Consider the following 14328-nt stretch of genomic DNA (forward strand, 5'->3'; position numbering starts at 1 on the left):
AACATACAGTAAACATCTTAGCAACCATTAATTCAAATACAGCCCCCAAAGAATACAACACTAAGTAATTATTAAGCTGTCCTTTTAACATCCATAAGACTTTTAAAAAAACCTTCAAAACAGAAAGACATCAGGGTAAACTTCGCTACTGAGAACACTTATAATTCTGAATTCACCAAATGATCAAGGGATAGTCTTTTGATGGCAGAGAGAACAGCAGTACACCTGCTTGGTCTGGCTTCAGCTCCAACACTGAAAACAAAACTAAAACACCCCGTGCAGCAAACAGCCTAAAGTAAAAAGCTGACAGACAGCCCAGCCCCACCTACTCTCTGACATCACTGCAGTAGTAAATACCCATTCTTACAGGTACTCTCACTACAGATATTTATATACACACACATTTATAAACACCCATTTCTTACAGGAGAATGGGCAGGACTGTGGAGTCAAGGTCATGATGAGATCAGCCATGATCATATTGAGTGGTGGAGCAGGCTCGAGAAGCTAAATTGCCTACATCTGCTCCTAGTTCTTATGTTCGAAGATGGAACTACTCTGTCTAATTCCACCTTCCAGCTCTTGGTCTGTAGCCCTGTAGGTAACAGCACCTCAAACACAAATCTGGTGTTCTTGATGAATAAGGGGATCTAGGGTTAAGGGAAGAAGGCAGGAGAATGGGGATGAGGAACATTTCAGCCTTGATCAAATGGCGGAGCAAACTCGATGGGTCGAATGGCCTAATTCAGCTCCTATATCTTATGGTCTTATCGATATGAAAAATGAAAATCGCTTATTGTCACGAGTAGGCTTCAATGAAGTTACTGTGAAAAGCCCCTAGTCGCCACATTCCGGCACCTGTCCGGGGAGGCTGGTATGGGAAATAGCCTGTTGACCAGATTGAACCAAAGATAAAACCTTCTTCAGCAGGGAGGAGGGTGGGGTCAAAGGGCAGAAAGGAAAAGCCTTACGGGAAAAGACACAAATATGAAAATATGAAAGAGGCCAGAATTCGAATGGAGGAAAATTAGCAGGAGAGAAGGAAAGTATTGCAGTAATTATGGCATGAAGAGTAGAGATAGTGCTCAAGCGAAGCTCCATTTTGTCCCAAATCAAGTTGAGGTCAATAATCCACTGCAAAACCTTTTTGGATGTTAACAGTCCAATAGTAGCATGGTAGCATTGTGGATAGCACAATGGCTTCACAGCTCCAGGGTCCCAGGTTCGATTCCGGCTTGGGTCACTGTCTGTGCAGAGTCTGCACATCCTCCCCGTGTGTGCGTGGGTTTCCTCCGGGTGCTCCGGTTTCCTCCCACAGTCCAAAGACAGTTAGGTGGATTGGCCCTGATAATAGATTGCCCTTAGTGACTAAAAAAAGGTTGGGAGGGAGTTGCTTCCGGTCAGCAAGCGGAGCGGTCGCAAGGGCAGGGGCTCCCGTAGCGGCGGAGAACAGGGAAGGGAAGGGAAAGGACGCGCACCCCCCCCCCCCCCCAACAAACCGGTCATCGAAGGATCCTCGGCAGCGGCGGCAGCAGCAGGAGAGGCCCAAGCGGCGGCAGGTCCACACCCCCACCCCAGGGACAGAGCGGAGCGGCGTCTACACCCCCCCCCCCCCCAAGGAGCGGAGCGGCGTCTACACCCCCCCCAAGGGCCGGAGCGGAGTCTACACCCCCCCCCCCAAGGGCCGGAGAGGAACAGAGCGGCGTCTACACCCCCCCCCCCCCACCAAGGGCCGGAGCGGAGCGGCGTCTACACCCCCCCCAAGGGCCAGAGCGGAGCGGCGTCTACACCCCCCCCCAAGGGCCGGAGCGGAGTCTACACCCCCCCCCCCCAAGGGCCGGAGCGGAGCGGAGTGGCGTCTACACCCCCCCCCCCCCACCAAGGGCCGGAGCGGAGCGGCGTCTACACCCCCCCCCAAGGGCCAGAGCGGAGCGGCGTCTACACCCTCCCTCCCAAGGGCTGGAGCGGAGCGGAGACTACCCCCCCCCCCCCCCAGAGCGGAGCGACGTCTCTCCCCCCCCCCCAACAGGCCCAGAGCGGAGAGGCGTCCCCCCCCCAAACAGGCCCGGAGCAGAGCGGCGTCTCCCCCCCCCCCCCAACAGGCCTGGAGCGGAGCGGCGTCTCCCCCCCCCCAAACAGGCCCGGAGCGGAGCGGCATCTCCCCCCCCCCCCCCCCCCAACAGGCCCGGAGCGGAGCGGCGTCTCCCCCCCCCCCCAACAGGCCCGGAGCGGAGCGGCGTCTCCCCCCCCACCCCCCCCAAAAGGCCCGGAGCGGAGCGGCGTCTCCCCCCCCCCCCCAACAGGCCCGGAGCGGAGCGGCATCTCCCCCCCCCCCCCCAACAGGCCCGGAGCGGAGCGGAGTCTCCACACATCCCCCCCCCCAAAACCGGCAGCGACCACCACGTGGCAAGAACAAAGGACTGGACAGAATCCTCTCTCTCTCTCTCTCTCTCCTGCGTGAGAGAGGAAGGGGGAAAGTGGGGGGGGGAAAAAAGAAGAGGACTTTTATTTTAAAAAGAACACTGTTAAAGAGAAAGGGGGAGGGATATATATATTATTTTCTCTCTTTCAACACCCACTCCCATCAAAGTAAGCCCACCTGAGGGGAGTTGCATAAAAGGGGGGGGGGGGGAGAAAATAATTAATAAACAAATAAATAAAATAAAAATCGGGCACGGAAAAAGGGGGAAAAGAAAAACAAGGGCAGAAGAAAAGATGAAAGGGAAGGGGGAGAAAAAAACGCCAGAAGGGAGCCAAGGGAAAGGGGGCACCAAAAGCAGACGGGACAAAGGGCAAGCCAGCTCACGCGAGCGGATTAGCACACGAAGCGGCGGGACGGATGTATCGCCGCATCAAAAAGAGTCGGACAGACAGGTACCCTCTCCCCCGGGACTAGAGGGGGGCCGGAATTGGAAGGAAGCCTTTACTGAGGTGGTGAGGGAGCAGCTGCAGGCAATCAAGGCAGAGTTGAAAGCAGACGCGGAAGCCGCAGTACAGGCAGCAGTGGCCAGGGCCATGTCAGGGGTGCAGCAGGCTCTGACCAGATTGGAGGAGAAAGTGGATGCCCAAGGGAAGAAACTGGAAGCTCAAGGGGGGAAACTGGAAGCCCAAGAGGCAACCATTAAGGAGCTAGAGAAAGCAGCGACAGACATGAGCGACCGGTAGGGACGAGGGGCCCCTGGCAAGGAGCAACGGCACGCCAATGGGTAGGATGGGGGAAGAGCAGGCAGAAAACCGTAGAGGCCAGGCAGAGGAGAAGCGAGACAACAACCTCCGAGAGGGGAGCCACCGTAATAGCAGGAAAGCTAGCGCCGGGGGCACGCAACAAAGCAGGGCCGCAGCGCACCCCCAACAGGGGGGAAGGCGCCAGGCAGGGGAGGGGGGGGGAACACCCATCAAAGTCGGGAGAGCAAACGGGGACAGGAATAGGGTATAGAGGAGCAAAGGAGGGGTATACAGGGGAGGAGGGTAGAGGGAGAGCCCGGGGGGGGGGGGGGGGGGGGCACACACAGGGAGGGAGAGACCAGGGAGGGGAAAGGTAGGGACAAAGGGACAAAAGAGGCCAGAAAAGGAACAGGGCTACAAAGTACCACAACCAAGGGCTCGGAACAAGGAACCGCTGTGAGCACCCACCCAGTACGGTCTGTGGGCAAAGGGGCCCCCCAGAGTGCAGGGGACTACCCGCGTGGCGGACACACAGTGGACGGCCATGGCGGGTGCCCCCAGGACAAGGGGAAACCCCGGAGCGCAGAGACCCGACCGCATGGGGAGAGCAGTGGTAGCGGCCATCCTGGACGGCCCCCTAACAAAGGGAAACCCCGGAGGGCAGGGGCTCGTCCACCAGACAAACATGGTTAATCCCACAGGAACGAGGGGGCAGAAGCCCCCCACCAGGATAATAACCTGGAACGTAAGGGGACTTAACGGCCCAGTGAAGAGTTCTAGAGTCCTCACCCACCTCAGAAACATGAGGGCCGACATAGTCTTCCTCCAAGAGACGCACCTGAGGGAGCAGGACCAACTGCGGGTAAGAAAGGGCTGGGTGGGACAAACCTATCATTCCTGTTATGGGACAAGGGCCAGGGGGGTGGCGATACTGATCGGCAAGAGGACAATGTTTAGGGCGACAAAGACGGTTACGGACCCAGGGGGACGGTATGTCATGGTCAGCGGGGCCCTGGATGGGGCGCCGGTAGTTCTAGTCAACGTGTACGCGCCCAACTGGGACGACGCGAACTTCATCCAAAAGACCATAGCAGAAATCCCGGACATAGCGACGCATCGACTAATCATGGGGGGGGACTTCAACTGTGTACAGGACCCAAAGACGGACAGATCAAACCCCAAAACGGGGAAAACCTCAAACATGGCAAGGGAACTCGGTCACTTTATGGAGCAGATGGGAGCTGTGGACCCCTGGAGGTTCGCCCACCCGGGGGAGAAAGAATTCTCCTTCTTCTCCCCAGTACACAACGTGTTCACCAGAATTGACTTCTTTGTGGTGGGGAAAACGGTGCTTCCAGGGATAGACAAAGTGGAATACTCCGCAATTGTGATATCAGACCACGCCCCACACTACATGGACGTGCGGCTGGAGACGGGAAGGGCCCAGCGCCCCACATGGAGGTTGGACGGTGCCTTACTAGCTGACAAGGCCTTCAGCGAAAGGATAGCGCGGGCCATAGCAGAGAACACGGAGAACAACCAAAACGGGGAGGTATCATCCTCCACGTTCTGGGAAGCGCTTAAGGCCGTACTAAGAGGGGAAATCATTGCCTACAAAGCGCAAAGAGATAGGGAGGAAAGGGTGGCTGGGCAGTGGCTGGAGGTAGACCGTAAATACTCCGAGGCCCCGACCGTAGAGCTCCTGGCGGAGAGAAAAGAATTACAAAGGAACTTTGACCTGCTCTCCACCAGGAAAGCAGTGCACCAACTCCGCCAGGCGCGCGGGACCCTGTACGAACACAGAGACAAAGCCAGCCGCCTGTTGGCACACCAGCTGAGAAAGCAGGCAGCCACCAGAGAAATTGCGCAAATCAGGAGTACCAGAGGCACGTTGGAAACAGAACCAGAGAGGATTAACAAAACCTTCAAGGCCTTCTACCAAGAGCTGTACACCTCAGAGCCCCCAACGGGGAAGGCTGGGATGAACTGGTTCCTTGATGGACTGGACATACCAGTCGTGGGAGAGGGCAGGAAACGGGACCTGGAAGCACCACTAGCACTGGGAGAGATCATGGACAGTATCAGCTCCATGCAGACGGGGAAGGCGCCGGGACCGGACGGATTCCCGGCGGACTGCTGAACGTGATAATGACCCCCTCCGGGGAGAGAACACAAGAGGTGATCGTCTCCCTGGACGCAGAAAAGGCCTTCGACAGAGTCGAATGGAAATACCTCATAGAGGTACTGGAGCGGTTTGGGCTTGGAACAGGGTTCACCGCTTGGGTAAAGCTCCTGTACAACGCTCCCATGGCGAGTGTACAGACCAACAATACCAACTCCCAATACTTCCAGCTGCACAGGGGCACCAGACAAGGATGCCCACTGTCCCCGCTGCTGTTCGCACTAGCAATCGAACCGCGAGCAATTGCGCTCAGGGCAGCAAAAAATTGGAGGGGGATCCGAAGGGGAGGCAGAGAGCACAGAGTCTCACTCTATGCAGATGATCTGCTCCTCTATATCTCGGACCCACAAAGCAGCATGGACGGAATCATCGCGCTCCTGAAAGAGTTTGGAGCCTTCTCGGGCTACAAACTCAACATGAGCAAAAGCGAGATCTTCCCAGTACACCAGCAGGGGGGGGGGAGGGATCTTCCCAGTACACCAGCAAGGGGGGGGGGGGGGGGGGGGGGGCAGCACTAAAGGGGCTGCTGTTCAAACAAGCCCGACATAAATTCCGCTACCTGGGGATCCAAATAGCCCATGACTGGAAAGGGATCCACAAATGGAACCTCACCAGCCTGGCGGAGGAAGTAAAAAAGGACCTGCAAAGATGGAACACACTCCCACTCTCCCTCGCGGGGAGAGTCCAGACGATCAAAATGAACGTATTGCCCAGGTTCCTCTTCCTGTTTAGATCCATTCCGATCTACATCCCCAAGGCCTTCTTCAAAGCGCTGGACAAACTTATCATGGCGTTCGTATGGGGGGTAAAAATGCTAGGATCCCAAAGAAGGTCCTACAGAAAACAAAATCCGGGGGGGGGCTAGCCCTCCCGAATCTACAATTCTACCACTGGGCGGCAACAGCCGAGCGAGTAAGGGGATGGATCCAGGAGCCAGAAGCCGAGTGGGTGCGTGCGGAGGAGGCCTCCTGCATGGGGACCTCCCTCCGGGCCCTCGCCACGGCAGCACTCCCATCCCCACCCAAAAAACACTCCAGCATTCCAGTGGTGACAGCCACCCTCCAATCCTGGAACCAACTGCGGCGGCAATTTGGCCTGAACAAAATATCGGACAAGGCTCCCATCTGCTACAACCATAGGTTCAAACCAGCACTGACTGACGCCACCTTCAAAAGGTGGAGGCAGGACGGGGGGACACTGACAGTCAGGGACCTATACTCCGACGACAGGATCGCAACACTGGACGAACTGACAGAGAAATTTCGGCTAGCTGGGGGGAACGAGCTACGGTACCTGCAGCTCAAAAACTTCCTATGAAAGGAGACAAGGACGTACCCACAACCGCCACGACAGACACTACTGGAAGACCTACTGGACGCAAGTATCGTAGAGAAAGGGAACTGTAGCGACATGTATGACCGACTGGTAGAAAGGGATGACACCGTACTGGACGCAACAAGAAGGAAATGGGAGGACGACTTGGGGATGGAGATAGGGTGGGGACTCTGGAGCGAAGCACTGCATAGGGTCAACTCCACCTCCACGTGCGCAAGGCTCAGCCTGATGCAACTAAAAGTGGTACATAGAGCCCACTTAACGAGAAACCGTATGAGTAGGTTCTTCCCGGAGTTGGAGGACAGATGTGAACGGTGCCAAAGAGGCCCGGCCAACCACGCCCACATGTTCTGGTCTTGCCCCAGACTTGTGGAGTACTGTACAGCCTTCTTCGAGGCTATGTCCAAAGTGGTGGGGGTGAGGGTGGAGCCATGCCCGATAGTGGCGGTCTTCGGAGTTTCAGACCAGCCAGATCTATTCCTGGGGAGGAGGGCGGACGCCCTTGCCTTTGCCTCCCTCATCGCCCGCCGTAGAATCCTGTTTGGCTGGCGGTCAGCAGCACCGCCCAGAGCTGCAGACTGGCTGTCCGACCTCTCGGAATCTCTCCAAATGGAGAAAATCAAATTCGCCATCCGAGGGTCAGATGACGGCTTCCACAGAACGTGGGAGCCATTCATGCAACTGTTCCGGGACCTGTTTGTGGCCAACGTACAAGAGGAAGAATAGTCGGGGGAAGGTAGCCGGGGGGGGGGGGGGGGTGCTATGGGTTCGTTATGGGGGTTTGATGGCTAGCTAAGGCCCAAAACCAAACTAAATAAATGCCAATAAACATGTGCCTCGGCCATATTGGGGAATGTAAAATATGTATGCCGGCTAAAGGGGGGAGGCCACAGTTATTATTACGAAGATGCTTACCTGTAAATATATATGTTAATTTTTGCGTGTTCTTTTTTTTTCTCTCTCTCTAACAATTTGTAATTTGTTCAATATAAAACATGAAAACTGAATAAAAAACATTTATAAAAAAAAAGGTTGGGAGAGGTTATTGGGTTACGGGGATAGTGTGGAAATGAGGGCTCAAGTGGGTCAGTGCAGACTTGATGGGCTGAATGGCCTCCTTCTGCACTGTATGGTCTATGTTCTTGGTCTATGTTCTATAAACTTGGCTCAGGGGTGAAGACACCCTCAACCTTAATAAACCCTCCCCTCCTGGCTATATCTTACAGCACTTACTTGCCTCAATCTGCTATTGTGGCAGTGTTATCCTTATCAGCAGAGTTTTGGCATTAGAATGCCACAGACTCCCTACAGTGCAGAAGGAGGCCATTCAGCCCATTGCACTTGCACTGACACTCTGAAAGAGCTACCTACCTGGGCTCTCTCCCCTGCCCTATCCCTTCAACCCCACCTAAACTGCACATCTTTGGACATGAAGGGGCAATTTTAGCATGGCCAATCAACCTAACCTGCACATCTTTGGACACTAATGGACAATTTAGCATGACCAATCCACCTAAACTGTACATCTTTGGCTATTCTCATTGAATGTCAAGGTGATGGATTGAGACCCTCTCTTGTTGGGAGATGGTCATTGCCTTACATTTATGTGGCATGAATGAATATGGAGTCTCACAAAAACACAGGTAAAATTTTCAACAACTATTTCAGTATTTATGTGTTTTCTATACATTGGGCAATACTTTGAAATTCAAAGTACAATATTGTTCCTCTGGTGTAAAGCCGATGGGCACTATCCTTTCCATCTCAGGTTGTTCCATTACTGCATGGAGATAAAGCCGCAATGGTGTCTGCACTAATTCCTGAGATTTACTGTTATCATTGGAGAGTCTGTGAAGGGTTCTTACATTAAACTGAGTGATTCTATACCTATAATGGGTCCAAGCCCTTGTCGGATTAAAACCATCGACAATCACAGCGGTCGGCAATCAGTGATGTCATTCTGTGTTCAGTGATACTTGTCATGATATGCAAACGTGCATCCAATGAACACTCAGAATAGGACACAACCAATGGGCAGTCAGGACACTCAGAGGTTGCATAACCACATAAACACTATAAAAGGGATGAGGCACACACACCCTGCCTCTTTCCACAGACAGACATCTAGAGAGTTGGACAGGGTTGATCAGCAGCATCACACCCCAGCACGTGGCTTAGAGCAAGCTGGTACAGTTAGACTGAGTTACTACAGTTAGATTAGCAGAGAGTCGAACTCATTGGAAAACTGTGTTAACAGTTCAATAAACATGTTGAACTCATTTCAGAGTCTGGAGCATCCTTTAGTTAAGACTGCATCAAGTAGCAGCCTGTGTTATCTGAATCAGCGTAACACAACAATACTGAGCAATCTGTGGTCTCACCTTATCTTTGGAGATTTTCATGGTTTGGCGCAGTCTTCAAAGGATTTTGTTAACTTGCACAGAATCTGCAGCTGTAGACAGGAATTGCAGTATAGAAAGCTGAATAAACAGCATGGTTAGTTTATATCCATTAGCTGGTTTAGAACATAGAACATAGAAAAATACAGCACAGAACAGGCCCTTCGGCCCACAATGTTGTGAAGAACTTTTGTCCCAGGTTAAGAACAAATTAATCTACACCCCATCATTCTACCGTAATCCATGTACCTATCCAATAGCTGCTTGAAGGTCCCTACTGTGTCCGACTCAACTACTTCCACAGGCAGTGCATTCCATGCCCCCACTACTCTCTGGGTAAATAACTTACCTCTGACATCCCCCCTATATCTTCCACCATTCACCTTAAATCTATGTCCCCTTGTAATGGTTTGATCCACTCGGGGGAAAAGTCTCTGACTGTCTATCTATTCCTCTATCTATCTATAAGTCTCTGTCTATCTTACAAACCTCTATCAAGTCGCCCCTCATCCTTCTCTGTTCTAATGAGAAAAGGCCGAGCACCCTCAACCTTTCCTCGTAAGACCTACTCTCCATTCCAGGCAACATCCTGGTAAATTTCCTTTGCACCTTTTCCAAAGATTCCACATCCTTCTTAAAATGAGGCGACCAGAACTGCACACAGTACTCCAAATGTGGCCTTACCAAGGTTTTGTACAGCTGCATCATCACCTCACGGCTCTTAAATTCAATCCTTCTGCTAATGAACGCGAGCACACCATAGGCCTTCTTCACAGCTCTATCCACTTGAGTGGCAACTTTCAAAGATCTATGAACATAGACCCCAAGATCTCTCTGCTCCTCCACATTGCCAAGAACTCTACCGTTAACCCTGTATTCCGCATTCATATTTGTCCTTCCAAAATGGACAATCTCACAATTTTCATGGTTGAACTCCATCTGCCACTACTCAGCCCAGCTCTGCATCTATCAATGTCTCGTTGCAACCGACAACAGCCCTCCTCACTATCCACAACTCCACCAATCTTCATATCATCTGAAAATTTACTGACCCACCCTTCAACTCCCTCATCCAAGTCATTAATGAAAATCACAAACAGCAGAGGATACAAAACTGATCCCTGCGGTACACCACTGGGAACTGGGCTCCAGGCTGAATATTTGCCATCCACCACCACTCTCTGACTTCTATCGGTTAGCCAGTTTCCCTGGCCAAATTTCCCACTATCCCATGCCTCCTTACTTTCTGCATAAGCCTACCATGGGGAACCTCATCAAATGCCTTACTAAAATCCATTTTATAAAATCCATAAAATTTTCCCCCATCAAGGTCAGACTTAGTCAGCCGTCCTGCACTGGAGAGCTGAGCTCGTCTGCAGGATTGGATCTTTGCAGATTGGGGTATCATTTTGGAAGATTGCCCCGATCTCTTGAACCCCTCCTTTTGGCACCACCCGCCCCGGCTTTCAGGACCTCCCCCTTCACTCCCAACAACCTTTTCTGGGACCCTAAAAACTCCCTTAACCTGCTCTTATGGGCAAGCCAGTCCCAGCCCGACCACTGGCACTGTCAACCTGGCACCTGGGCACCTTATCATTGCCAGCCTGGCACACTGGCCGTGTCCCTACCAGACTCATGGTGCCGGACTGGGGACCCTGGCAGTGCCAGGGTGCCAGGGTTAATCACCTGTAAGCCCCCGCCCCCCCCCCCCCCCCCCCCCCCAAGGTGCCATCACGTTTGTGTGAACCAGTAACGAACAGCAATACTTGAGGCCTTGCAGGGGCTGTGAGATCCAGATCGTGGCAGGCCTCTCGAACCCGGTAACTTTCACGAGGTGTTTTGCCTGCTGCGAAGGCTGATTGCGGCCTTGCCCAGGATTCAAATGTTATGTCCTGACTCCAAGCTGGGTGCAACAAAATCGCTGAATCATGCCCTACCTTTGTCACAGTTACATTGGATTTCATTTGTGACTTTGATAAGAGCTATCAGTGCTGTGGCAAAGGTAGAAACCTGATTGGAAGGAATAATACACTGAGTTCCAGGCAAGAGGAGAAATGACTTGGAAGCAGCAACAAGTTTGAGGAATCTGGGAAAGTTGGTGTGGAGATATGACAGCGCTTTGCAAGGACTGAGGGCCACAGGGTTAGCAAGAGCATGAGAGCTCCAACATGTCTGAATTTTCCTTCACAACATCTTGATTTGGAAATATATCACCTTTCCTCCATCATCACTGGATCATAATCCAGGAACTCATAGAACACTGTGGATGTACCTACACCACAGCGGTTCAAGAAGGCATCTCACCACCACCTTCTCAAGGGCAAATAGGGATGGAAAATAAATGTTGGCTTCGCCAACAAAACCCATGTCCCAAGATTTAAAAAATAAAAGACCGCAGACTGGCTCTGCTCGAATCAATGGCAGCTATGCCCTACATAATACATACAAACATGCAAATTAGGAGCAGGAGTAGGCCACTCGGCCCCTCGAGCCTGCTCTGTCATTCAATAGATCACGGTGAATCTGATTGTAATTTCAACCCCACAGTCCTCCTGACCCCCGATAAGCTTTAACCCCCTTGTTAATCAAGAATCCATCCAGCTTTGCCTTAAAAATATTCAAAGATTCTGCTTCCACTGCCTTTTGTGGATGGAAGTTCCAAAGACTCACAGCCCTTGGAGAGGAAGAGGTCCTCCTCATCTCTGTCTTAAATGGGAAACCCCTTATTTTTAAATAGTGAACATTTGTTGTAGGTTGTCTCAGAAGGGGAAACATTCTTTCCACATCCACCCTGTCAATACCCCTCAGGATCTTATATGTTGGTTTAGCACACTGGCTGGTTTAGCGCAGGGCTAAATAGCTGGCTTTTAAAGCAGAACAAGGCAGGCCAGCAGCACGGTTCAATTCCCGTACCAGCCTCCCCGGACAGGCGCCGGAATGTGGCGACTAGGGGCTTTTCACAGTAACTTCATTGAAGCCTACTCGTGACAATAAGCGATTTTCATTTCATATACCTTCTCTGAACTGTTTCCAATGCATTTACATATTTTCTTAAATAAGGAGATCAATACTATACATAGGGCAGCACGGTAGCATGGTGGTTAGCATAAATGCTTCACAGCTCCAGGGTCCCAGGTTCGGTTCCCGGCTGGGTCACTGTCTGTGTGGAGTCTGCACGTCCTCCCCGTGTGTGTGTGGGTTTCCTCCGGGTACTCCGGTTTCCTCCCACAGTCCAAAGATGTGCGGGTTAGGTGGATTGGCCATGCTAAATTGCCCTTAGTGTCCTAAATAATAAGGTTAATGGGGGGGGGGGGTTACTGGTATAGGGTGGATGCGTTGGCTTGAGTAGGGTGATCATTGCTCGGCACAACATCGAGGGCTGAAGGGCCTGTTCTGTGCTGTACTGTTCTATGTTCTATGTTCTATAGTACTCCAGATGTGGTCTCACCAATACCTTGTATATCTGAAGCATAATATTAGGATCCTGGACCGGACCCCAACAGTGGCTAGGATACAGGACAGAAACCCCAATATTATATTTTAATTTTGTAAGACTGGGAGGAAAGGATATTTCACTCCACGAGTGATTAAACAATGAAATAGGGATATGGTATATTAAAACAAACTTTATTACGAACATATTTTTAAAATATATTTAACATCACACAAGAAAAATAGCTTACAATTACTCTTAAATAATGCGAATCAATACAGTGACACAACGACTCATGTTAAGTAATGGGTTAAGAGACATTCCAATTAGTTGTCTCATTTATGTTAAGTATCCAATAATTGACACTGTTTACGTAAAGAGGCTTCAGGTCGCCTTTGTGTCAGGTGATGTGAAGATAGAGTTTTGTGCAGTCTGTTAAAGTGAAATAAAGGCGTTTGTAAAAAGGAGAAGGACCTTCGACTCTTTGTACAACAGCAGCTAAACGTCTAACAATTCATTAATTAACTGATATCTTTACTTCCATGCAAACAACAGAACACTGTCAGATCTCAATCCACTTGTAAATACAGTTAGCACAGGGCAGCAGTGTTAGCACTATTGCCTCACAGTGCCAAAGTCCCAGTTCAATCCCAGCTCTGGGTTATTGTCCGTGTGGAGACTCCCCGTGTTTGCGTGGGTTTTGCCCCACAACCCAAAGATGTGCAAGGTAGGCGGATTGGCCATGCTAAATTGCCCCTTTAATTGGAAAAAGTGAATTGGGTACGCTAATTTTTTTTAAAAATACAGTTAGCACTCAGGAATATTTACTGTACAGAGATGTCTTGAATATCCACTTTGAACAAGAGAGATCTTTTGACTGCTTTAAAGAAAGAAACCCGACCCCGTCGGAACAATGCAGAAACTTTGGCTGTTTTTCCTCAGAAGCTGCTTCTCAGCTTGTTCCAGATTGCCTTCCAGTCACACAGCTAACTCTGAACTGCTTGGAAAAAGCTGCTAATCTGTCTACAGACAAATCTGCAACTACAGCAGCACGGTAGCAGTGGTTAACACTATGGTTTCATAGCACCATGTTCCCAGGTTCGATTCTCGGCTGGGTCATCATCTGTGGAGTCTGCACAATCTCCTCGTGTCTGCGTGGGTTTCCTCCGGGTGCTCCGGTTTCCTCTAACAAGTCCTGAAAGACGCACTGTTAGGTAATTTGGACATTCTGAATTCTCCCTCTCTGTACCCAAACAGGTGCCGGAATATGGCAACTAGGGGCTTTTCACAGTAACTTCATTGCAGTGTTAATGTATGCCTACTTGTGACAATAAAGATTATTATTATTATTATTAGAACTGTAGAGCAGATGCTTGAGTTTTGTTCACACCCCAATCTAAAATTTAAGCTGCGTTTGTGCAAAATGCCTGGTACTCTTGCTCCTCCCATTAACTGCATAATCTTACTATCTGCACATAATATATCTAATTAACAATTCTGAAAAATGAAATGAAATGAAAATCGCTTATTGTCACAAGTAGGCTTCAAATGAAGTTACTGTGAAAAGCCCATAGTCGCCACAATCCGGCGCCTGTTCGGGGAGGCTGGTACGGGAATTGAACCATGCTGCCGGCCTCCCTTGGTCTGCTTTAAAAACCAGCTCTTTAGCCCTGTGCTAAACCAGCCCCTCATTCTTCAGCGAACCCTCAGAATATTCACAGAAATCCATTCGCCCAAGTTTTTACGATGTCTTAATGCACCACTGGCTCCCAAAAAGCCGAGCTGTCTTGCAAGCCAGGATTTTTTAAAACACT

Source organism: Scyliorhinus canicula, chromosome 7, assembly GCF_902713615.1.
Source record: "Scyliorhinus canicula chromosome 7, sScyCan1.1, whole genome shotgun sequence".
NCBI lineage: Eukaryota > Metazoa > Chordata > Chondrichthyes > Carcharhiniformes > Scyliorhinidae > Scyliorhinus > Scyliorhinus canicula.